General features: G+C 31.2%; 1 long non-coding RNA gene across 2 annotated transcripts; it reads right to left on the bottom strand.

Annotated features, from left to right (window-relative positions):
• Positions 1–1,322: 1,322 nt before the first annotated feature.
• LOC118029751 (uncharacterized) lies at positions 1,323–15,423 on the bottom strand. Of its 2 annotated transcripts, XR_004684220.2 has the most exons (3): positions 14,838–15,279; positions 14,458–14,577; positions 1,323–2,111 (listed from the first exon to the last, which is right to left on the bottom strand). It is a non-coding gene; the product is annotated as an uncharacterized lncRNA (long non-coding RNA). The 2 variants fall into 2 exon arrangements; XR_004684221.2 differs by lacking the exon at positions 14,458–14,577 and having other exon boundaries at positions 14,838–15,423.
• Positions 15,424–19,966: the final 4,543 nt, after the last annotated feature.

The raw sequence follows: 19,966 nt of genomic DNA, 5'->3' as shown, positions 1-19,966 counted from the left end.
TAGCCCATCTTCTCTCTTCAATAAAAAGGGTATATTGCCATTTAATATCCGTTACTTTCTATGCTCTAATTCTGTGTCTAAATTAACAAATAAGATTTAGTTTTCATCCCATTCCTTCCCCTCCTATGATGATTATTTTCCTAACTCGAAAAGCATGAGATCAATCAAGACACTGAATTTTCCCTGAATTCGTAAGGAAACACTTGAGATAATTATATATATAATCTTTAGCCCCTTGTTATGCCTTCTTACCTTCCCAGTAACTGATGATTGGTGCTGCTGTATGACGCTAGTTAGATCATTTAAGAGAGTATCTTGAAGTTCGGCGATGAGCATGGAGAGTGAAAAATTGATACGAGAACGTAATTGATGATGTCGGAGTATTTTGAAAAGGTAAACTAGCATAAAGATAACATAAAACAGTAATCCATGTTTAATTTTGAGAATATTTTGGACACCCTTTGATATTTTGGCTATAAACTTTTGTTAATTACGAGGAAATCACCTCAACTTCAACAACTCGTTACATGACGCCCATCATAGGTCACCGCCAATGCTAGTTGAGGGTTGCTTCAGGCCACAAAATCTATCAGTTGGAACTTTATTTCCCTAATTTTGTGTTTTTCTTCATCATTTGTAGCCTTTTGCGACTCGATTTCATGTTGATTTCTGCTTAAATCTTACCGACTAACTTGTTTTTGTTTTTGATAGTATTTTTATCTTATTGAATAATCATTATTTACCAATTTTGGTAAATTTTCTAACCCTAGCTCGTTATTTAATCTGGTTTATGGGCTATTTCATAATAAACTGGATAATCCAGACTCTTTTTTTTTCTCCCGTTGTGAGACCAAGAGTTTTAGATTGTTCCTGCCATGAGGTAGCTCCTGCTATATCTGCTGGCAAAATTGTTCATGGTATTCTATTTTTGACAGCCATTTTCAATGATATTTTCTTCTACAGATTTCCTTTAACTTTCCTTAACTTCAACAAATTAATTCAACCCTGGGCCGGTAACTAGTTAACACTCACTACAAGTTATAAATCATTTAATAATTTTAAAACATCATACTCCTTAATTACTAGCTTCAGGTATAGAGGAGTGCAAGCATACGAGATGTGTATACATAGATGCATCTATACATATACATATACATATACATATATATATATATATATATGCATGCATGTATGTATGTATGTCTACAGCACTAGCTAGCCTTCCTTGTGACAAATCTACCAATTTGAAGTAGCTAGCTAACATTATCCAGAATGGTTGGAAAGTCACTGGGAACAACATTCTGGAGAAAGGACAAAAGCGATTAGAAAACAATTAACCAGCTCGACGAACAATATTTTCTTGATTATTGATCATCAGCTCAGTACTTTCATTCTATGAATTGCGTATGCATAGAGCATGAATACATGAATGGAGTCTGTTATTCTTGACAAATAGCCAAACCCTGGTTTCAATTGAAGAAGCTTGCAACTTGGTCATGATGATCAACATCAACAACAAAAAAAAAATGTCAAATACACATGGAGATTATAGAGATCAAACAGCGAAGTGTTGTAGACCCGGCCGCATCTTTAATTTACTACAGCTCTAGATCGGATCTGCATTGCAGGGAAACCTGCAAGCTATACAGCTCCAAATCTTCAGATCATGGTAGAGTAGAGGATAAAAGTGGTATCAGATTATCAATCCGTGCACTTCCGATATTGACACCACCACTTATACTAGTTCTTGATTTCTGGAAATTAAGCAAATGACCGATAAAGATGCTAGTGATGCATGTCTTGAATTATAAAATCTCCATGTGTCATGTGCCTTGGAACTTGATTATATCTTGAGCAGCATATGGTGTTCCCAGCACAGAAAATTCACCTGCAATAATTTTTAGAAGCAAACATAAAACCATAGGACCACAACTAAGCAGTCTAGAGATTCTTAGTGTCCTCAGGGAAGAAGTTATCAAATTTGTGTTTAATACGAGTGTCCTCTCCTTCAGCTGTTCAAGCTACAAAATTAACTGCTCCTTCCCAACATGGAAGAATAGAAGGGTAAAATTTTACTAAATCTAGCATCATTAGGATCAGGATCATGCCACCTGCAAAAGATATTAGAGGGAGAAACAATCAAATCAATTAACACAACATTTTATTCAGATTCCCAACAAGCATTCGGTAAAGAAATCAAACATAAACTCGAGATATGAGCATGTGGAAAGGTAATAGTATTGCTCAATGCTCAAGAAACAAGCTCAAGAGTAAATATATATGGTAAAACTATTAGCAATTAAACGGAGTGAGGGGCTGAAGGTGATGACAGAAGACTAGAGAGCACAAAGGAGTGAGATGCAATCAAGCTCCATGCATTTCATCATCTGTGCTCTCTATCTTCTGTCAACAGCATCACCAGTGCCTCCTCACATAATTCAAAACACAAACATTAAAAAAATATATGCGTATCCATAATAGACCTAGGGGCCTGAGAACAGAGCTTTGGCTTCCAAGGAATTCATGAGAACCCTATCTTTTTATGGAGAAAAGTGTGGAAGGGATGAAGAGAGAGGGGAGAGAGAGCAGGCTTGGAGTATGTTATTTTTCTTGAAGGATTTTTGTATATGACATGGTTGATCTCCAACACCTCTATTTATAGGAAAAAACTGTGCCATATTGGCTGTACCCCTAACCTCTTTTTCATGAGATTGGTGTGCATCTACAAATTAGAAAAGAGTGCCGACTTGAAACTTACGATAATTTATCCCGGTTCGCATTGTCTAGGAATATTACAGTTACCGTGCATTAATGTTGGAAATTAAGGAGGGGTAATTAATTACAGCATGATTCTCGCCTCTACGAAAGAAAACCTAACTTAGTGTTGCTTTAGATTAATGTTACAGCAAAAATAAATAAATATATATATATATAATTAAAGAGATAGAAACGAAGATATAAAAAAATATATATATTTGGGATAATTTTAGAGTTAATTTTTATCTTTTGAAAACAGAAAATACAGCGAGATGTGTCATTGTAATTATCTTGATTGTTTTTTTTTTTATTATTATTACAACACAGTAAGTACCAATCGCTATCTAAATTGATATAAAAAATACTTAATCAACTAACAATTATCGCCTTAATGAAATTTAGGTTATTTTGGTATTATTTACTGTATCTATATATTTACTATTTTTGCTTTTCAGTTTTTTAGATACAAAAATTTTAAAATATATATTTTTTAGGATTTTTTATTATAATTAAAAATAAACGAAGAATTACAATTATAACTTTCAAGAGAGCTCCCTGTTTGACAATTGGTTGTTAGTTTTTTACATTTTTAAAATAAGAAAAAATGAAAACAGAAATGATGCCAGAAGACAGTTACTTATTGGTATTTTATTAATTTTCCTCTCTTTAATTTCATAGCTTATTAATTATAAGCAAAATTTTCATTATTCAAAACATTGTTGGCATGAAAATTTGCTATTGTTGATTCTAAGCTTGAGGAGTACTCATTTGTCAGTAAAGATAATCTTGTTGATAGATATATATAAGAATCTACGTGTATTTTCAATGAAGAGGAAAAGTCCTAGATTAATAACATGAATTGTTATTTGTCTCTTTTTGGTAAAACCCTAGCTAATGATTTTTAGGACAAAGTCTGATGATGGGATTTTGATATGCATATCTATCATCTTCTTATTCTTCAGTCCACTTCAATTGATGGGCGTTTTAGTGACTCTAACATCCCAGAAATGATCCCTAACCTAACACGATCGACATATATATGTATTTTCACTCCATTGATGCATGACAGTTGTTCTGTTCTCTTCTTCTCCCTATCCTGACTAGCTACTCTCAGCTGATTTGGTCAAAAGAATATGTTGTCTGACGTTAAGGGAATTAGTTGAGTTGTGCATGTCCAGTTAATGTGCATTTCTAACATCTTCTGTTGGATTGGGAGAAATGGATTCGAATCAAGCTGAGTTGGTGTCAATCGGAAATCAGCTGACGAAGCTGTAACTTGTGCCCAGAATTTTATTGTGGAATCTGATTCTTCAATTGTTGTGGGATGGCTCGACAGTTCTTCTACAAAGCCATGGAAAAATGCTGATGAGTTTTTCACTATTTCTAATCTCTTTCCTAATTAATCTTCGGTTTGTCCATGTTTTACATGAAGCTAATGGCACTGCTGCTGATGTGTTAGCAAAGCGAGAGGCTGGGAGGGGATCTGACTTTGTTGCTTGTCTATAGAAGGAAATGTAGTTACTGTCTAAGTTTTGTTTCGGTATTTGCTCTTGCACTTTCTGGTTGTTCTCTGGTGTGTACTCTTTCATCTCGTGACTGCAGATTTTTCTGCTGCAACTTGGGCGCCTTTAATATATCCTTGTTTTATTTGAGTTTTGAACGATCCAAACTTTTTTCAATCGTGGCTAATCTTATAAGCATGAATGCCAACGTAAATATTAAGGTTTTCCAAACTATATAATAAAAATATATATATCAAAATCTCCACTGAAAAAGTGGTGATGCTATGTAGAAACTGTTAAATAATATTTATGTTGTCTTATTTATTAAGGGTAGAATAGTACTTTCAGTTTAACATATATATACTCTATTTGTATTTAGGTTAAGACAATGCATTCATAATAAACAGATTATTCAGAATTCTAGCCTCCATTTTGTGTTTGATCTCAATTAATTTAACATGGTATCAGAGCTGGTTTTATGGAACGAGGCTTAATTTTTTTTTGGAGTGATATTTTGTCTTTCGCTTCTGCAAAATTAGGTATTTCGACAGTTTCTGCAATTATTTTGGTATTTTGACAGTTTCTACAATTATTTTGGTATTTCATCTTCCCTTCAGCATCTGCAATTTGGTATTTGCGTTTAGTTTTTGCAAATTTGTTTTGTGTTTTGGAGTAATCGTATAATTTCAAGAAGAGATTTGTTTAGTTTCTGCAATTTAGTATTTTGTTTCCGCTGTTTTTGCATTCTGGTTATTTGTGATTGCTGATTATGGCTACTGAAAGAGATGATTCACTTAAGTCTGTGAGTGTGAGGTTAGATGGGAAAAATTATTCGTATTGGAGTTATGTGATGAGAAATTTCCTTAAGGGTAAGAAGATGTGGGGGTATGTTAGTGGGACTTATATGATACCTAAGAATGTTGAGGAGGGAGATGTTGTTTTGATAGATACATGGGAAGCAAATAATATAAAGATCATTACTTGGATCAACAATTTTATTGAGCATTCGATAGGTATGCAATTGGCAAAGTATAAGACAACAAAAGAGGTTTGGGATCATCTGCAAAGGTTATTCACACAATCAAATTTTGCAAAACAGTATCAATTAGAGAATGACATACGAGCTCTTCATCAGAAGAATATAAGTATCCAAGAGTTTTATTCCGCTATGACAGATCTTTGGGATCAATTAGCTCTTACATAATCGAAAAAATTAAAGGCATGTGGTGCCTATATTGAGCGTAGAGAGCAGCAACGATTGGTACAGTTTTTAACAGCACTTCGCAGTGATTTTGAAGGACTTAGAGGTTCAATTCTGCATCGTTCTCCACTGCCTTGTGTTGACTCTGTTGTTAGTGAGTTATTGGCTGAAGAAATACGTCTTCAGTCTTATTCTGAAAAGGGAATTCTTTCTGCTTCAAATCCTTCAGTATTAGCAGTACCTTCTAAGCCATTCTCTACTCATCAGAATAAGCCTTACACAAGGGTTGGCTTCAATGAGTGCAGTTTCTGTAAGCATAAAGGTCATTGGAAGGCTCAGTGTTCTAAGTTGAGACAGCAGAATCAAGCTTGGAAGTCTGGCAATCAGTCACAATCTAATGCTCATAGACCACCTCAGGGTTATAAACCACAACACCACAATATTGCAGCAGTAGCTTCCTCAAGTTCTATTACCGATCCTAATATTTTGGCTGAGCAATTTCAGAAGTTTCTCTCCTTGCAGCCACAAGCAATGTCCGCTTCTTCTTCCATAGGTCAGTTGCCTCATAGTTCCTCAGGTATGTCATATTCTGAATGGGTCTTGGATTCTGGTGCTTCCCATCATATGTCTCCAGATTCCTCATCTTTTACCTTTGTATCCCCTTTGTCCTCCATTCCTGTAATAATTGCTGATGGCACTCAAATGCCCTTAGCAGGTGTTGGTTATGTTGTCACACCTCACATGTCTCTCCCTAATGTTTATCTTATTCCACAACTCAAATTGAATCTTGCGTCTGTTGGTACTGGTACTTTACTCTCTGGCACACCTGAAGCTCCATTCTCATCTACAGCCCCTCAAGCTTCATCTGAGATTGTGGATCCACCTTCACGTCAGTCCATCCGTATTCGTAAGTCCACAAAACTACCAGATTTTGTTTATTCTTGTTATTCTTCATCATTTACTTCCTTTTTAGCCTCTATTCATTGTCTTGTTGAGCCCTCTTCCTATAAAGAGGCAATTCTTGATCCGCTTTGGTAGTAAGCTATGGATGAGGAACTTTCTGCTTTGCATAAGACAAATACTTGGGATCTGGTTCCTCTACCTCCTGGTAAGAGTGTTGTTGGTTGTCGTTGGGTCTATAAGAACAAGACTAATTCTGATGGGTCTATTGAGCGATATAAAGCTAGGTTAGTTGCCAAAGGATACTATCAACAGTATGGTATGGACTATGAGGAGACATTTGCTCCGGTTACAAAAATGACTACTATTCGTACTCTTATTGCCGTAGCTTCGATTCGTCAATGGCATATTTCTCAACTTGATGTTAAAAATGCCTTCTTGAATGGAGATCTTCAAGAAGAAGTTTATATGGCACCCCCTCCTGGTATTTCACATGACTCTGGATATGTTTGTAAGCTTAAGAAAGCATTATATGGTCTCAAACAAGCACCCCGTGCTTGGTTTGAGAAATTCTCTATTGTGATCTCGTCACTTGGCTTTGTTTCTAGCAGTCATGATTCTGCTCTTTTTATTAAGTGCACTGATGCAGGTCGTATCATTCTGTCTTTATATGTTGATGACATGATTATTACTGGTGATGACATTGATGGTATTTCAGTTATGAAGACAGAGTTGGCTAGACGATTTGAGATGAAGGATTTGGGTTATCTTCGATATTTCCTGGGTATTGAGGTAGCATACTCACCTAGAGGTTACCTTCTTTCTCAGTCGAAATATGTTGCAGATATTCTTGAGCGGGCTAGACTTATTGATAACAAGACTGTGGATACTCCTATTGAGGTTAACGCAAGGTACTCTTCTTCTGATGGTTTACCTTTGATAGATCCTACTTTATACCGCACTATTGTTGGGAGTTTGGTATATCTCATCATTACTCGTCCAGATATTGCATATGTTGTTTATGTTGTTAGTCAGTTTGTTGCTTCTCCTACTACTGTTCACTGGGCAGTTGTTCTTTGTATTTTGCGATATCTTCGGGGTACAGTTTTTCAAAGTCTTTTACTTTCATCCACCTCTTCCTTGGAGTTACGTGCATACTCTGATGCTGATCATGGTAGTGATCCCACAGATCGCAAGTCTGTTACCGGGTTTTGTATCTTTTTAGGTGATTCTCTTATTTCTTGAAAGAGCAAGAAACAATCTATTGTTTCTCAATCATCCACCGAAGCAGAATATCGTGCCATGGCATCTACTACCAAAGAGATTATTTGGTTACGTTGGTTAGTTGCTAATATGGGAGTTTCCTTTTCCCATCCTACTCCTAAGTATTGTGACAACCAGAGTTCTATTCAGATTGCTCACAACTCGGTTTTTCATGAGCGGGCTAAGCACATTGAAATCGATTGTCATCTTACTCGTCATCATCTCAAGCATGGAATCATTACTTTGCTTTTTGTTCCTTCTTTTCTTCATTGCAGATTGCAGATTTCTTTACCAAGGCGCATTACATATCTCGTTTTCGTTTTCTAGTTGGCAAACTCTCGATGCTTGTAGCTGCCGCATCGTGAGTTTGAGGGGAGATGTTAAATAATATTTATGTTGTCTTATTTATTAAGGGTAGAATAGTACTTTCAGTTTAACCTATATATACTCTATTTGTATTTAGGTTAAGACAATGCATTCATAATAAACAGATTATTCAGAATTCTAGCCTCCGTTTTGTGTTTGATCTCAATTAGTTTAACAGAAACAACCGCAAGCGCACATACAAGTCAATAGATTCATAGAATCACCTTAAATGACAAAAGAAACCGCCAAGGAGAGAGGGGAAGGACTGCAAACTGAAATTTACCAACAGAAACAAAACAAAAACTACCATGCATGTACCAATGATTAACCTTGGTGCTGGCTAGGATCAGCATAAATTGGCGACATTTGACTTTGATGTACTTAGGTTAGATCCATGTAAGTGAGTATTGCAGACAAAAGTCACGGGGTATACATGCAAGTTGACGACAGGAATGGAGTAGAAACAGAAAGGTGGCCAATCCCGCATCACGAAAATCTTATCCTACTTTTTCATCAGCGGTCATCGTCGTCGTTGGTCTCTTTTTCTGCTGGAATTGAACATGGGGCGGTGACGACTACAATCTTTCCACCTGTCATCCCCCCAACTTCCTTTTCTCCCTATTGTCGACTTCAGCTCATCTTCACCATATAAATCTCTCCAATGTCCACACCGTGTTGTTATCGACTAGTTCAATCAAAGATGTTTTGATCATCGACTCCCATAATTGAAGGTATTTTATCTTTCATGGAAAAAGGAAGTTATTCGATCCTAATTTTGGGGCATTGGCATGCACAGGCGCCAGAATATTTATTCTTTCACTTGTTATTTAGAAATATGAAAAGAGACTCAGGAAAAAAATTTGATTTATTCAAGATCTTATAAATATACGTGATTCACATAAATCCTCACCATCAAAACAAAACAAAAATAGTTGAATCCAAAAACTAAAACTACCTCGCATAAAATGGAGAAATGCTACTCTTTGATTTATTTTTTCTCCTTTTTTTGCACAAAAAAAAACGCAATATTCCTAATCATATAGTATGTGAGGATAAAACAACGATGCCAAAAAAACATCAAGCATAATTTTCTGTGATCCAAACGAACTAAAAGGCATGCATTAATGGATAGAACAGACTGCAAAAGGCCAAATACCATTCCATCATCAACTGGGAGAGGAGCCCAGTTCTATCGAAAGAAAGAATAAAGACAACTAGCTATGATTGGTATCATCACACGTGTTGTCTCTTGATTTTCCTCCAATATATGGAGATGGCAGCAAATTCTTGGAATTATCCTTTTCGGGACCCTAATCTTTTCTAGACAGGATCACGTGCTTTCCCTATTTGGGCAGGGAAGCCGAAGCAGATACATCTAGTACAGCATCCTCACCATTTGGAGGGCTTGATTTTCTATTAAGGACTTGTTTAATTGACATCAGAGACTCCTAAGGAAAAAACTAGCTGAATTTTTAAATTATATGTCGCAGAAATCATACTGAGTAATTTAGCAACAATCTGCCATGTTCCTTTCGTTATAAATAAGATCTTGGTCAACAAGTGTAAAGGGTTTTATACAACTGGGATTAAAATGCAGGATTAGAGGAAATCATGCATCTCTAGCTATAGCAGCTAATTAAAGAATTGCCTTGTTGCAGGTTGTGTGCTTCGAAAGAGGAATGGAGAATTTTTCAAGGGAGTTTGGAAAGCATTATTTTGGTATTGATTTTATTATTTTATTCCGCTTCTTTTGACCAAGCAAATAAAGATAAGCACATCCTCTCCTTCTTTTGACATTATGAGCACTTAGCAAGCTGTTCCAGTGGAGGGACCTTCTCTGATCCCTCTATACATCATTCTCTGGCCAGGCCCTAGAAATTGCAAAAAGTTAGTGGTTTTAAAATGTAAATAATGCATGCGAGCATCGATGTTAGGTTACAATTTTTCCATCCCGAGAGGGCCCGCGCGTTGTCTCGAGGGCATGAGCATTTTTTTTATAGTTCACTCCAAATATTTTTGGAACAAAAATAGTCAGATGACACTTGACACTTTGTTTGTTTTTCTCTAAATTTTGACTAATAGGGTAGCCATCAAATTGAGTCCGGTGATTTTTTAATCTAGAAATTCTATTTTAATTTAAAATATGTTTAGATATTTTAATAAATTCACTAATAACCTTAAAAACCTAAAACTCTACGTGAAACTTAAAATTAATCCGAAATCAAAAATTTTCTCGAATTTAAATCTGATTTTTTAGACAATTTAAATGTCAAAAACACATAAATAAAACTCATCTTACCAAATAAAACTTGTTGACATAAAGACAAATCATTTTGATAGTCAAAATCGATATTAATGTTGTCTTTTTACCACTAAAATTTGAAGACTCTCTCTCCTTGCCAAAGCCAAGGATTTAAAATTAAGAAAATAAATTTTTGAACTAAAATTGACTTTGTTTTGAAATTTTAAAAATTGAAAGGACATAATATTTATAAGTTGGAAGGTATAAAGATACAATGAACATTACTTTCATAGTGTGAAAAAAACCATCTATTTTTTATGTTTTTTTTTACTTTGATCCCTTGTCTTTTAATCTCATTTTTTTCTAACAAATTAACTTAAATTGACATATAATTTGGTTTGATTATGCCAAAATAATAAAAAATAAAATAAAGGGACGAGAGATGAAAAAACATTGTAAACTATGTTTTTTTTGAGGGATTCATACTGTATTTTGCATAGTAAAATCCATTTTGGAAAAAAAAATTTATCTGGTTCTAATTTATTTTTTCTTACAATCAAGTTTTTAGAGAGATACGCACAGTATGTAAGTAGGATATATTTGATGGAAGGAAGGGTGGAAAAGAAGAAGAAAAAAAGTGCGACTTGCTATTTATTCAGCTGTTTAGCTAACGAGAAAAGAGAAAGATGCATGAGAGCCAATCCATTTAAATTAAAAAGTATTGAAAATGAAAAAATAAAATGTGAGCTCTTTTCTACGTAGAAATTGGGTTTTAATTTTTTATTTTTTTTTGACCTGGTGACGACAATCTATTTTGTATAGATTATATAATGATTATCAAAACCAATCTACTTTTACTTTTAAAATTTTTAAAATCTCCCTTTTTTTATGAAATTGTTAGGTTAATTTTCAAATTAAACTAGCTACTTATAAATTTAGAACCGTGAGCACAAGTTTTTTTTAGATGAAATTGAGCGTTTAGGACTCATCAACATGCTTCATTTGAAACGTTGAAGCCCATGTTTTCCCAAGATTATTTTTTTTTATTAGAATGTATAAGATTTAGAGTTTATTTGATATTGTAATGAATGGTTTTTTAAAATATTTTTTATTTAAAAATATATTAAAATAATAATTTTTTTTTTTTTTAATATTTATTTTTTATATTAGCATATTAAAATAATTTGAAAAAATATTAAAAAATTATTTTTAAATAATAAAAAAAAATTCAAAAACGTTTTTGAATGACAAAAGCAACTTTTTAAAATCCAAAATCTAAAAATTAATTATAAATTTAATATATGAATCAATACATCCAATTGAGTGGCTCATATCAAGATTTAATGGGATTAAATACTGGATGAGAAAACATTATTTGATCATGTATTTTCTTAAGAACTCTAATTTGCAATATTGAAAAAAAAAAAAAAATGATATTCATATATACCCGAATGGAAGGCTATCTCGAAAATGGGCTATAACGCTAGAAAACCAATACCCAGCTCTTTTGTGGGCTCAAAGCGAGGAGATCCTCATGTTTTAGAGAATACCAAATTTTCGAGACCTTGTTTAAGAATTTGGGATAATGATGGGCATCAACCTTTTTTCTTTTGGATTTTTTTAACTTGTTTTTTTTTATGTAATTTGCATATATTTTTTTCATCACGTGATTCAATTATATATTTAATTTTTTTACTTAGTTTTTTATAAATTAATTTCATATCTAATAGTTGAAAAATTTATATATACATACTTATTAATAAAATTCACAAGTTTCTTTTACACCATAACATCTACGTGTTTCTTCAACTGTCCAGTGCCATTCCAATTTCTCATGCTTTTTTATTTATTTATTATGGGTGTTTGGAATGTGATTGTAGTTGTTTTTTAAAAATGTTTTTTACATGAAAAATATAACAAAATAAAAAAATATATTTTTAATATTAGTACATCAAAATAATTTAAAAACACTAAAAAATATATTAATTTGAAGTAAATTGATATCTAATAATAAATAAATAAACATGGAGCACTGAAAAATCTAATTATTAAATTTAGATGTTGGACTCTTTTCGAAGATGTTCTGTTTGTTTTCGTATTTTAAAAGTGCTTTTAAAAAAAAATTTAAATTGATAATCACTATATTGATATATTTTCTTTATATAAATTGAAAATTTTATACATGCATCTAATCAGATAAATCGATAATCACCAATGTAAACAAAAAAAAAATCATTAACAATAACAAAAAGAAAAACATGAAAAATTGAGTATGAAAACAAATACTATGCAATGTCGATACATAAAAAATTATTATTTTAAAATAATAAATATTTTATATAAAATAAAGCGTATCTGCATAAAAACAAAAATATTTCTTGAAAAATAAAATACAAAACAAGACATTTAAAAAGAAAAAATTTAAATTCAAAAAAGACTTGAGAAACTCATGACCTAAACAATAAGATCAAGATTCGTTTGTGTCTACTAAATTTATTTATTAAAATTAATAAAAAATAATAGAAATAAAAACACATATGAAACTGAATTCATAAAAATAAAAGGGAAAAAAGTACTACATGAGGCCAAACATATTAAAAATATTATTTGAAAATAAATATTTTTTATAAAATAAAGCTTGCATGTACAAAATAAAAGAATTTCTTCAAAAATTATATGCAAAACAAAACATTAAAAAAAAAACTCAATCCAAAAAAGGCTGCAAAACCCATGGCTTCGGTTACGAGGTCAAGATAAATCAATAGAAAAAAATTAAAATAACCACAAAATCAATCTTTTTTTAAAAAAAAAAGGTAGTATGATAAAATCCTTATTCATGTAAACTCTTAAATCTTATGACCCGTGTCATTAGATTAAAAGCACGGTAAAAGAAAAAACCATGAAACCCAATTTCTAATAAATTAAACGTGAAGGATGAAATTAGAGAAAAATCCATCATACAAAAAAAATTTAATTAAAAGAACGAGGTTAAAATGAAAATATAAAATTAGAGGGTATAAAGAAAATTAAATTGAAGGGTTAAATTTAAAAAAAAAAACTTAAAAAAAAGAAAAAAATCAAAAAAAAAAAAAAAAAGAGAGCTAAACCAAAAAAACAATACAACTTAAACTTTGATTGAATGATAAAGTTGAAAACAACAAAACTCTAACAAAAGAGCCATGTTAGAAAAAAAAAAATTAAAGACCGAATTAGAAAACAATATATATGACAAATTGCAATTTAAGAACTAAATTAAAAACATGAAAAAATTTTCCATAAGACTAAGAACTAAAATAAATGATCAGAAACATAATGTACCAAACTTGAAAAATAAAAAGAAAAGAGGGCATGAGTGAATTTTTTTCAATAGAGAGAGAGAAGAAAAAAAAACCATTATCACCAACAAATTGCTCACCTATTATCATCAAGCGTTGCACTAGGAGAAAAAAGAAGAGGTATTGCCTTTAACAAAATAATGAAAGAACAGATTTGGCTATGAAAAGTGTCGTACGAGCCCTTAAAAGGCAAGGGTGCCTCCCACGCACCAACATGTGATGTCCATGTTCTTGCATTTTTTTATTAAAAAAATAATTATTAAGAGTAAAAAGTTCAAAAAAAAAAATCATTTGTGAAAAGATAAAATTGCCTTAAACTCTTGCCTCTTTTTTCCCCTAATTATAAGGGCATAAAAGTCAATGTGTAATTTTGTAAAAAAAACATCAAAGCATAAATACCGATGGCCAGCTATTCAATTTTTTTAATTGTGGGGGTAAATAAATATTTTTATTATTTATAAAAAGATAAAATTAACCCTTTACACATCTTTAATGACTAATTGGAAAAGACGAAACCACCCAAAACGAAGGCAAACGAAATTTTCTTCAAAGGAGGAGCGTAATTCTACTATCATAATGAATAGTTTTTTTTGTGTCTGTGACTCTGTGTACACAGTAAACTCTACAGTATTTTGGCTACGTGTTTTATATGGTTTGTATAATTGTTCTTTTACGTTTTGTTTGATTGGTTAGTGAGAGTTAATTGTCTCATATTCTTCTGGGTTTTTCAATTAGGTTTCTTTATTTTGCATTTATTGATATTATGTGCCAATTTGTACGCACCAAATTAAAAGATATATGAGATTACAGTTGAATTATATTTTTTAAATTTTTTTTAATATTTTTTAATTTTAAATATTTAAAAATATTTAAAAAACAACTTTTACATACAGTGCAGGTCTCGCAACGGGAAGCAGACTCGAATTTGAGACTGGAAGGGAGCAAACCGTCAGAACCCAGACGGCATCCGCTACGCCAACCCGGCCCTCAAGGTTGCATAAAATGCTCTGTCTATTCAATGATGCAAAGGAAGAAGAACCTTAAATAATGCATTGATATTCAATAATCATATGTATTTAATGCACAAATAGACAGGGGAGAGAGAGGAGAACAAGCACAGAAAGCAGCATAAGAGAGGAACTTTTAACTTTTTAAAACGTAATATCACTCAACTAGCTCTTCTTAAGGCCAAGTCGACAGAGAAGGGAGAGGAAACAGAGAGCATGCAGAGGTGAAAAAAAGGAAAGCGAGACACAACGGAGAAGACGAACCTGCTGAGAGAGGGTGGAGATGGTTATGCAGCAGTTCTTCTACTTTTTCTTCAGGAAACCGGATGAAGAAAGACATGAGTATCATACGGTAAAGAACAGGGCTTTAATTATCCAGGGGAGGGCAGAAGAACTGGAAAGATGTTGTGAAGAAATAGCTGAAGAAAAGCTTTCAATGTTTTGAAATTTGGTCTCCCCATCCACAGTCAAATGCATATTTAACTTAAAGGCTTGGTGTGGGGGGGGCTAGGTGGTTGCATAAGAGCTGAATGGGGCTTAACTAGCTGGAGAGCAATTCCAGATTATTATGGAAACAAGAGCTGAACCCCATGTAGCCGGCTGCTCTCAGCTACAGTCGACGCCATTATCTTATCGGCTGCTCTCAGCTACAGTCTACGCCATTATCTTATTAATGGTTTATAATACAGCACAATTATTGCATTTGAAATAATTGCCCATCTCTTTCACAGCTTTACTCTCTATACTAATGCGGAAACATGATAAAAAGCTGAAAGCCACTGTTGTTGCTGATTTTTTGAACTTGTCAAGATGACTTGAATTGCCCATTTGAAGTTTCCAGCTGCACCCAAACGGGCTCTTCAAATTCTACACCGATGAAGTTCGATTTTATCTTATGAGCTTGAAGCCTAGGTAAAGGCTTGTCGTAAGATTATTTATCTTCTAATAATTATGTTCAATATATGCAAAAAATCCTTTTTTTAAAATTAATTACTCTATAATAATTAAGTCATGTGAGAGAGAAATTAATTCTATAATTAAGCATGTGAGAGAAAAGTCAATAACATATCCTCATCATCTATATGAGGGGGTGGAGCCGGAAGCGGCCTTTGGTGTCTTAGAGAAGACGGAAGCTCTCATTTGTCTTTGGGAGTGACACAACATCCATGAAACAGATGGGTAGGTTTTATCTGTCCTAACCTTCCCATCAACAAGAACATGTCTCTGCATCAAAATAGCAATCACTTCACGGTATGTCAAAGCATACTTGAACCTGTTTCGCAGAATGAGAATCAGAGGCAAGCATTCCCTAGACTTGTGGGGCCCGGATGAGGGCTTGCGGGCAAAAGCACCCCCAAGTTTATCAAGCATCCAATGTTTTGGAGCATTAAACCTCTTCAAGTGCTTCTTCAACCCTCTAGCCATTTTGTAACTGTACAGCTCATGATGTTGGTAACTCTGCTGGGCTGCGTTTATTTTCTTGATCTTTAATATATCATCAGAGTTTTAATAATTAAATAATTATAAGTGTAATCTTGATAAATAAAAAAAAAAAATTATATTTTAGAATCTCGCTAATAATATAAGTTATTGAGTTAAGATAATTTTTTAATAAATATATTAAATACCATTTAGCTTAAATTAACTACTCTTTGCTTATCGGATATGTGATTCTTTTAGCCAATAACATAAGATTAGTTAAAAAGAATTATCAATGTTCTACAAGTATTTTTTATACATCAGATTTGCATTATACAAAAATTTCTTTTTTATACAGTATCTTTAATCGTATCAATTGTGTTATATTGCCCATTAAGTAATTATTAGGAATTAAATTATTATCATTGTTGTCAAATTAATTATTTATAATTAAACTAATCTTGCCTTATGCTTTTCATTTTCAGTTTAACCTATTTTATAAAATTCTTACATGCACAAATATATAATTCTTCAATAGAAAAAAATATTGTGAAAATTATATTTAAGTTTAATATTACTCTGCAGTTTTTTTAGCATCACTAATTATATGATTCATTAATTCAATATATTAACAAGAACGGTTAATTGTAACAATAACATTTTTTTTACCTTTTTTTTCATTTTTATTGAGAATTGGAATTTATTATTTATTATGGTTTTTTTATACATGGTTATTGTATCATCGGAAAAACATTATAATATCGAATTGGTGTTCATTTTTGTTATCATCTATTTTTTTATCATAACATTAAATAAAAAATAATTTATTATATTATTAAGTAAAAAATAATTAAAAACAAACATAATTATTATGAATTGGGCTTCATAATTTATTTTAATTTGTTTTTATGGGATTATCGTGATCTTTAAAAAAATACATAGGCATTGGGTTGGTGCTCGAGTTTGACATTATCTATTTTTTTATCATGTTATTATATAGAAAATAATTATAGAAAAAATATAATGATTGAGAATTAAGTTTCATAATTTATTTTAATTTTTTTATTGGATTATTCGGGTCTCAAAAAAAAATTCTAGTATTGCATTGGTGCTCGGTTTTGTAAGTGCTTATATTTTTGTCATATAAATAAATCAAAATAGTTTAATAAAAAAATAAAATTATTAAACTCAATAGAATTCATACCTTATATCGCAGATTTAACGAGTTAACTTATATTGACTCGAGATAATTCAATATATCGTTGTCTTAATATTAATTTTTTTTAAAATTATCATCTTGAAAACATTTTTAAAGTTAGACCATGTTTTTACCAGTTATGCGCTTTTTTTAACCTGTTATGTTTAACATGTCAAATCTATCAAAGAATCATAAGTTCACAAGATATGATTTATTTTATTCTCTAATACATCCCCTCAAGTGAAAGCATTTTGAACTTGAAACTTGCATAGGCTCACATTACTTTATGCTTAATTTTTATCAGATAAATAGGGATAGTGAAATTCAAACTCGTAACTGTTTGGTCATCAAAGCTCTAATACAATGTTAAAGAATCATCTTAACCCGATAACTTAAGTTGTTAGGTGAAGTTCCAAAATCAATTATTTTTTCTCCAACAATTTAGATATTAAATTAACTAACAAACTTGTAATATTTTTTTTTTGGATTGAGTTCGCTAATTATATTATGAACAGTACAAACAATAAGATGTATAACATTTTAAAATACCAATGTAGGTCAAGATAATTTTTTCTTGTTTTTATATCATATATTAGATTTACATTATACATTCCATACTAAAAAAAACTTAGGGTAGCGCATCTCAGTTAAGGAGGTAGCTTTTTTTTCTTTCTTTTTTCTTTTCATTTCTTTTTTCTTTTTTTTTTGCATTTCCCCCTTTTTTAAGTTTATTTTCATCATTTTTTTTAATTTCATTATTTAATATTTTTTAATTTTAAATTTATCTTCGTAAATTGTTTCAATTTGTTTTTTTATAAGATTATTACAGTTTCAAACAAACATCTCAACATTTAGTTTGTACTTGATTTATGCTCGATTTAAAAGTGTTTATTTATGCTATCGTATAATTAAGTACAAAATAGTTCAAGAAAAACAAAGTTCTTAAACCCACCAAAATCCATCATTGGGTTGCGGGTTTAGTGAATTAAACCATAAAGCTTGATCGATCCAGTATGTTGCATTCTCAATATAAAAAATAAAAGTTATCTTGAATTTCTTTACAATCAAAACATACTTTTTATTGATTATCTGAGTTACCTTTGAACATCCCAGGTTGATTAGGTCGCACTAAGACAATTTTTATATAGTATAGTTTTAAATCTAAGCTAGAAAAAAAAGCTGGATCAATAAGTTTCAAAATTAACCTATTGATCAAGGTTTGATAACAATATCAACTAGCTTTATGTGGCATGCTCACTTTTTTTTTCTCTTTTTTTATTCAAAGCATAATGTAGCGCCTCCGTTAAACTAGTTTGTACATTATTAAATATAAACTACAAGAGAATGGGGTTTTATTATACCCTTCCTCACAAAAACACTGCTAATTAGAATAATACTTTACTCTCTCTCTCTCTCTCTCTTTTATCAATATTTTTTCTTTTTAATTTCATAATTTATTGACTATAAACTAAAAGAGGAGGGGTTTTTGTTGTACCCCTCCTCACAAAGAACCATTCATTGGAATAGTGCTTTACTTTTTTTTTTTCTCCTTTGATTTTTTTTTTAATTCTATCTTTTAATATTAGATTTTTTTTATTAAGTTATCACACTTTCGTGAAACGGATTGCTGTTTTAGCGGGTTAACCTGATTGCCTCAATTTTTTTTTTCTCAATTAACTTTTTTCTTCTTTAATTTTATCATTTAATATTGGGTTGATTGTGACTTTAATAAACCCCTCCTCACAAAAGCATTATTCATTATAATATTGAGTTATCATATTCTCATTACACGGATTAACCCGGTTGTCTCATTTTTCTTTCTTTATAATAAACTTTTTGTTTTTTAATTTCATCATTTAAATATTGAGTTCATTAGGAATTTTTTTTTATTGACTTTCCCCCCAACTTCATCATTTAATTTTGTGTCTGGTTGTGAATTAGGCTTCATAATTTGTTTTTGATTTGTTTTTTATCAGGTTATTCCAGCAACTTGTAAACATTGTTTAATGGCTTAACCTAGATTGACTTGACTCATTTTTTGTGTTATTTTTTTAATTGAAACTTTTATAAATTTCATCATTCAATATTGGATCCGATAAAGGCAATTAAAAATTAAGCTTCATAATTTTTTTTGATTTTTTTTTTATGAAATTATCTTAATTTCATGATCGTTTCACGGATTTGATAGGCCAACTTAAGTTAAATCAAGTCATTTTATTTTTTATTTTTTTAATGAGGTTATCTCAGTCTAATGACTAGGATTATGAATTTGGCGAATTGAATCGAGTCATTTTTATGTTGTTTTTTAATTATTATTTTTAATCTCATCCTTTAATATTGAGTTAGTTGATCATTGAAATTCATAATTTGCTTCAATTTACTTTTCATGAGATTATTTTGGTTTTATGGCCAGGATCAAAAGTATAATAGGTAACTTGGGTAACTTTTTTAGGTTCTTTTTAATTATTTTTTTAATTTTTTCTTTTAACATTGGGTTGATTGATGATTATGCATTAGAATTTATTTTAATTTGTTTTATATTAAGTTATCATAGTTTTATAATCTAGGTTGTAAATTTAATATGTTAACCCGGATTGATTCAACTCAATTTAATAAATTATTTTTTTAATATTTAAAAAAGATATAATCTTGAAATTATTTTAGTTAAACTATGTTTTTATATGAGTTATATAATTGTTTTTAGACCCATAGTTATATCAAATTAACACTTATATATATATATAAAAAGAAAAATCATTAGAAAAGTAACAATTGC

The sequence above is a fragment of the Populus alba genome, chromosome 17 (genome assembly GCF_005239225.2).
Source record: "Populus alba chromosome 17, ASM523922v2, whole genome shotgun sequence".
NCBI classification, from domain to species: Eukaryota; Viridiplantae; Streptophyta; class Magnoliopsida; order Malpighiales; family Salicaceae; genus Populus; species Populus alba.
The sequence above is the reverse complement of the archived record's forward strand: the minus strand, read 5'-3'. Positions and strand labels throughout refer to the sequence as shown.